The sequence below is a fragment of the Pteronotus mesoamericanus genome, unplaced genomic scaffold (genome assembly GCF_021234165.1).
Source record: "Pteronotus mesoamericanus isolate MK-2021 breed Mesoamerican mustached bat unplaced genomic scaffold, CSHL_Meso_final contig_20, whole genome shotgun sequence".
Classification (NCBI taxonomy): Eukaryota; Metazoa; Chordata; class Mammalia; order Chiroptera; family Mormoopidae; genus Pteronotus; species Pteronotus mesoamericanus.
This window is the reverse complement of record NW_026555085.1, coordinates 84,890,698-84,896,697: the sequence shown is the minus strand read 5'-3', so window position 1 is coordinate 84,896,697 and position 6,000 is coordinate 84,890,698.

Here is a 6,000-nt window from a genome sequence, read left to right as displayed (position 1 = left end):
TGAAAGAGAATAGTCTGTCTACATAAATTTGGACTAAAGTAATGTTTACAGTGAGTGTTCTAGCTAATAACTACAATTACAGTTCGACAATCTCCACATCTCCTCTTTACTGCTGACACTTTAACACATGCATTTTAAACCACAGAGTTGAAAAACCAAATCTTTTGAAGTGATAATGAAGTAATGATTAGAATTTAACACCTTCTAAAAATGAAACTCATCGCTGTAGCTATTTAAACTTCTAGGCTCTTATTCAAAAACCTGCTTAATTTTTTTTTCGACAGAGAAAATAAGAACAATTTGTACTGTCAAAAGATTCTTCTTTCTGTCTTTTCATTTATTTTCATAAAAGAAATATATAGATAACTTAAGTTTAATACAATCACAATTAACAACCATTTTATAATGAAACTTCTAATCTGTTGAAAATGTTAAGGCTATACGATATAACCTCAGATTCTGTTCCTGGTAAGGTTGGACATGGCCAACAGTGGCTTAAGGATGGGGGGGTGGGGGTCAGGGTGGGAAGGGTGTGGTGTTCATCCTCACCCAGTCAGAAATGGAGCCCAGGTCCTGCAAGGCAAGTTCGCGACACCACTCACCCACCTAATTTTTCTTCTGTCTCAGATTTCCAATTTTCCTGTGTTATCACACCCAGAATGTATGTGGAAACTGTTCTGGACAACAGTTATCTTCTTCCTGAAGCTAACACTAACTTATCTTCTGCTTGATGTTTTGCTTCCAGTGGTCATTGGAATCAGGATCAACTGTGTGGCTAGATAGCCACGTCTTTTTTTTACTATCCCAGGCCTGCTTCTGTGTCAGTCTCTAACTCCTCCCTCAGCCTGCTCAGGGACAAGCTAAAGACAAGGATCCGGTTCTGCCCATGTCGTAAACCAACACCTGAGTCAGTGAGGAAAATCTATGTGCCCATGGATTGTGTCATCCTGAGAAAGTGCTCAGAATCTATCTTTATATTTAGTGTCTATCTTGACAAAAAGAAAAAAAAATTTTTTCACTTTTGCAAAACAAACAGGATAGTTGTGATGGTTAATTTTCTGTCAACTTGGTTGGCCCACAGTGCTCAGATAGTTGGTCAAACATTTTCTGGACATTTCTGTGAGGGTGTTTTTTGATGAGATTTACATTTAAATTGTCAGGCTTTGAATAAAGCAAAACCCACAATGGCTATGCGACATGGGAGGGCTGGCGTAGACATTATAGGAGACAACCACAACGTTCAGAACAGATCCTCTCACTTTCCTAGGCTTGGTCAGAAAGAGCTAGCTAGCATCATAGTCTATTCAATCACCAACTAAACTTGTGAAACACTAAGCGTGATTGTATAAGTCAGGATTCCCCATATCACAGAACCAATAGAGTACGTGTGTGTGTGTGTGTGTGTGTGTGTGTGTGTGTGGTGGAAGGTGGGGGGAGGGATGGGGTGGGGGGGGAGAGAGAGAGAGAGAGAGAGACAGAGATTGGTTTAAAGAACTTGGCTCACGAGACTATGGATTCTAGGAAGTCCAAACCTACAGAGCAGCTGGCAGCCTGCAGAGCCAAGGAAGAGTCATTGTTCAGGTCAAATCCAAAGGTGTCTGCTGGTAGAATCTCTTCTTGTAGGGGGAGGTCAGTCATTACTCTGTTAAGACTCTCAACTGATTGAATGAGGCCCCAATAATGGCCTGGCCCTACTGCCTATCTTGGGCCCTCCAGCACCTGTGTAAGGCTCCTAACCATTCCATGACACCCAGCAAGTCTCTAATATTTTGTGATCATTCAAGTCTTATTTGTTTCACGCACTCTGATGAGCCACAGCAAGTGGTCTCACCTAACACCACCTTGCAGAGCCTCAGCTTCAGCCCCTCTAAATAATGAAAGTAAATGGCAGGAAGGTCAAAGTGGAGTAGGCTTCTGTATAGAGTGTGTTAGGAGTGAGGGTCAGAGCAAAGAGGATAAAACTGTGACCAGACGATGCTGAAAAAAGAGAAATACTGGCTATGGTTTCTTAAGTACTTCCTCTGTGCTAGGCACTGCGTTATACTCTTAACACACACTCACCGAATTCTCACATCTGCCTTATGAAGTGAGTATGACTATTGTCCACATTTCACAGATCAGAAAAGTGAGGCACACAGAGGAATAAGAACTTATCCAAAGTCACAAAGCTATTGAACAATGGGGCTGGGATTTGAACCGAGGCAGTATGGTTTCCACACCCTTAGCTTGCTCCTGTATTCTCTTGCAAAGCAATTGGGTATGTGTATAATTAGGAAAGAACATCCTTTCTGGAATTCTGCTGGAGACACACTGAACAATTTTGCATCTCTGAACTCCATGCTTTTTTCTGTTTCCATTAAAACCATTCCTCTTCTTCTGATGCAGTTTAAAAAAAAAAATAGGCTAGTGTCTCCACTTAGGTCATTATTAATCTATTCCTCCCTCTTTTGGCCTAAGGGATAGTGTTAGCTTCATTATGCCTTAATTTTAATAAGGAAGCTCCTTTGTAGATACAGGGAACAGACTGGTGAGGAGTGGGCAAAATGGGTAAAGGGGTCGAATGTACAAACTTCTACTTATAAAATAAATCAATCACGGGGGTATAACATACAGCATGGTGGCTATAGTTAATAGTGCTATATTGCATATTTGAAAATTGCTAAGAGAGTTTGCTGAAAATTTCTATCACAAGAAAAAACTTGAAACTGTGTATGGGGATGGATGTTAACTAAAGTTAATCTGGTGATCATTTCACAATATATACAAACATTGAAGTTTTATGTTGTACACCTGAAACTAATATATTGTTATATCCCAGTTATACCTCAGTTTTCTAAAGAAGCAAGCTGCTGTTACGGTCTTCTACCAAAGCTGCCGATGCACTTGAACCTGACACGAATGACTAAGGAATATGGTGTAGTCGGGCGCAGAGCTTGTAGGTCTGTGGGTGCAGGAGCTATAAAAGGCAAAAATGGGGGAAATGCAAGCTGATAATGCTGACAGATTTGTTACTTGCAATCACTGAAATCTAAGGTAGTAAGCCTTTTTTTTTTTTGTCAAAGATAGTCATTTCTTCTTCACCTATAGAAAAAAAACATGCTACTAAATTTTTAATTTTCTTTTCTTCACCACTATTTGGTGGTTGCTAGGAGCCCAAGGTGAGAGTAGAAACCGGTTTCAAGATTTAGCTGTAAACACTTCCCTGATTATTCTTCATCTCTTCAAACAGAACTGACCACTCTCTGCTGTGTTCTTACCAAAGCTGGCAAAGTTTCTATTGCAAGACAAAGGTGTAATGCCATTTTTAGTCTCTCTCAGAGTAAGTTCCTTCAGAGAGGGAATTATAGCCTATTTTCTTTAAATTGTTGTGGCAGAGGGATCTCGCAAATAATAGTACACAGCTAATGTTTATATGCTTACCTTTCAAGCATGGGGCTAAGCACCATTCACAATTATCTCATTTAACCTTCACAACGATCCTACGTGGTACACATTATTCTGTCTCCACTCTACAGGTAATGAAATGGAGTCACAGAGAAGTTAATTAACTTCCCCAAGATTACAGTCAATATTGGTGGACACTTTGAACCCAGGTAGTCCAACTCCAGAAGCTTCTTCACCCTTGATTATTGTACTAGGCTGTCTCTCCCACAAAACGTCTGATGATGCACTGCCTAAAGGAAAGCCTGTCTTGCTCACTCCTAACCACCAGCTAGGATTCTGTAACAAGATCAAGACTCTTAACCACATGATAAATTTCCATGTAGATTAAAGTTTTTTCTACATAATTTTTTTCTACATAATAATCTACATAGTGTCTTAGTCTGTTTGGGCTGCTGTAACAGAATACCATAGGCTGGGTGGTTTATAAACAATAGAAATGTATCTCTTATAGTTCTGGAGGCTGGGAAGTCTAAGATCAAGGCACCTGCAGGTTCAGTGTCTGGTGAGGGCCCACTTCCTGGTTCATAGATGGCCATCTTCTTCTCACTGTGTCCTCACACGGTGAAGGGGCAAGGGGACTCTCTGCGGTCTCTTTTATAAGGGCTTTAATCCCATTCTTGAAGGCTTTATCCTCACGACCTAATCGCCTCTCAAAGGCCCCAGCTGCAAATACCGTAACTGTGGGAGTTAGGACTTATATGAATTTGGGGAGGCACAGACGTTCAGTCTACAGCAACTAGTAAGAAATTATCTTTTCATTTTGGTTTGATTTCTAGTCTGAAAAAAATTATATGATAAATTCTTCATTCACACACTTAATATATTTTGATTCTTTTTTTAGAGATGGTAGCCCATACACATTCTTTGATCAAAGTATTGATTATGATAGCTTGGTGGCAAGCTATCATTAACAGTTAACCTTAAAGGATGACATGAGGTAGTGGTCCTAAACTCAAATGCCTGCAGGAACCAAGAAGGCTGCATAAATTAAGCAGTGTGTGTGGTGCTTAAGACGGTGGGCCTCTGGTTCAACCGGCAAACTGTGGGCTGTAGAGAAAATTTTCATTTCTGTACAGTTAAATTTTGTGAGCAGATTTTACTGACATTTGGGATCTAAGCTAAAAGAACGACCATGGATATGAATTTAGGAGTGATTATCTCATGAGAATTCCAGAGAGATTTACCTCCTCAGAGTTGCGTGTGTGTGTTTTATGTCAAGGAGAAGTGAAGATTCTCACTTCACCCCGTCCCCGGACAGTGGAGACATTTCCTGGGATGTAAAGCTGGATACTCAAGTCTTATCTTTGCTCTGGAGAAATGTATTTATAGCCCAAAGGGTAAGAACCCAGGATCTTTTGCCTTCTGCATCTGCCTGCAGATTATAGATCTGTATACCTACATGTGGAACGAAGATCAAGATGAAGAGAAGCCTTAAGCTGAAGTCTTGTGAACCAGTGCAGTTCTAGGTTCTCAAAGTAGGAGGACTCTGGGTATCTTAAAAGCGGCAAGAGGGCCCTCGGCATTGGGGTGGTGAAGGAAAGCAGACGAAGAGGAAGAAGCTCTGAGAGAGGAAGTATGAGCTACTGAGGACAAACTGCCTGCTTCTCACATTACTTAGTTCTTTTTTAGCAACAAATTTCTCTAGACCAGTGTTTTATGTGATGTTGAGAAGTGTTTTCTAAAAGAATATGCTAGCAGTCATTTATGAGATCGACCACACATGGCTAGAAATTATTAGGTGGGCTCCTTTAGTTGCAAGGACAGAGACACTCAGATTGCTTTCAGTGACACATGAGTCTGGTGAAGCTGTATGGGGAAGTCAGAGGAAACAGCCACCAGTGACCTTTTCCACTGGGGCTGCAGTGAGGGAACACTGTTCAGGGTATACAAAGTGCTACCAAGCTTCTCGCTACAGTGCAGCTCCAAGACCTGGGCCGCTTGTTTTCCCCTCAACAGAGATCTTTGCTTACTATTCTAGCATTCTACTTTCTGGCCTTGAGTTGGTTATTTCTTTTTTTTTCTTTTCCCTCTTCCCCTAGCCATCTCCCCTGCCACTGTGGTTTACATTCCAGCTCTCTGAAAAAGAGTTTATTTAGATTGGCCTGGCACTGAGTGAGAAAAATTTCAGCTCAATTAATGGAAAACCAAATTGGCTGGAGTTTCAATCAATAAGACTTTGTTTTTTTTGTTCTATACTAAGAGACTAGCGGTATGTCATTGCAGACACTCGTTCAGCTGCCCAATGCTAATATCAACACCTCAGGCTTATCTTTCTATTCTTCCATTTAGCTGTTGACTTTTCATCCTCAATTGTGTTGCCTCATGGTTGCAAGATGGCTGCTGCAGATCCAGGCAGCATGTGTCTACATTTAGGGCAGAAAGATTGGAGGAGAGTCAAGGCCAGCAAGCTTTCCTGTTGCATTTCTTGCATGTGCAAGCATGCATGCAGGAAGACTTCTGCTTATGTCTCATTGACTGGGACTGTGTCATATGACTATGCTTAACTGCCGTGAATACTGGGAAAATGAGTATTGAGCTTTCAGAGCCTCTATAGTA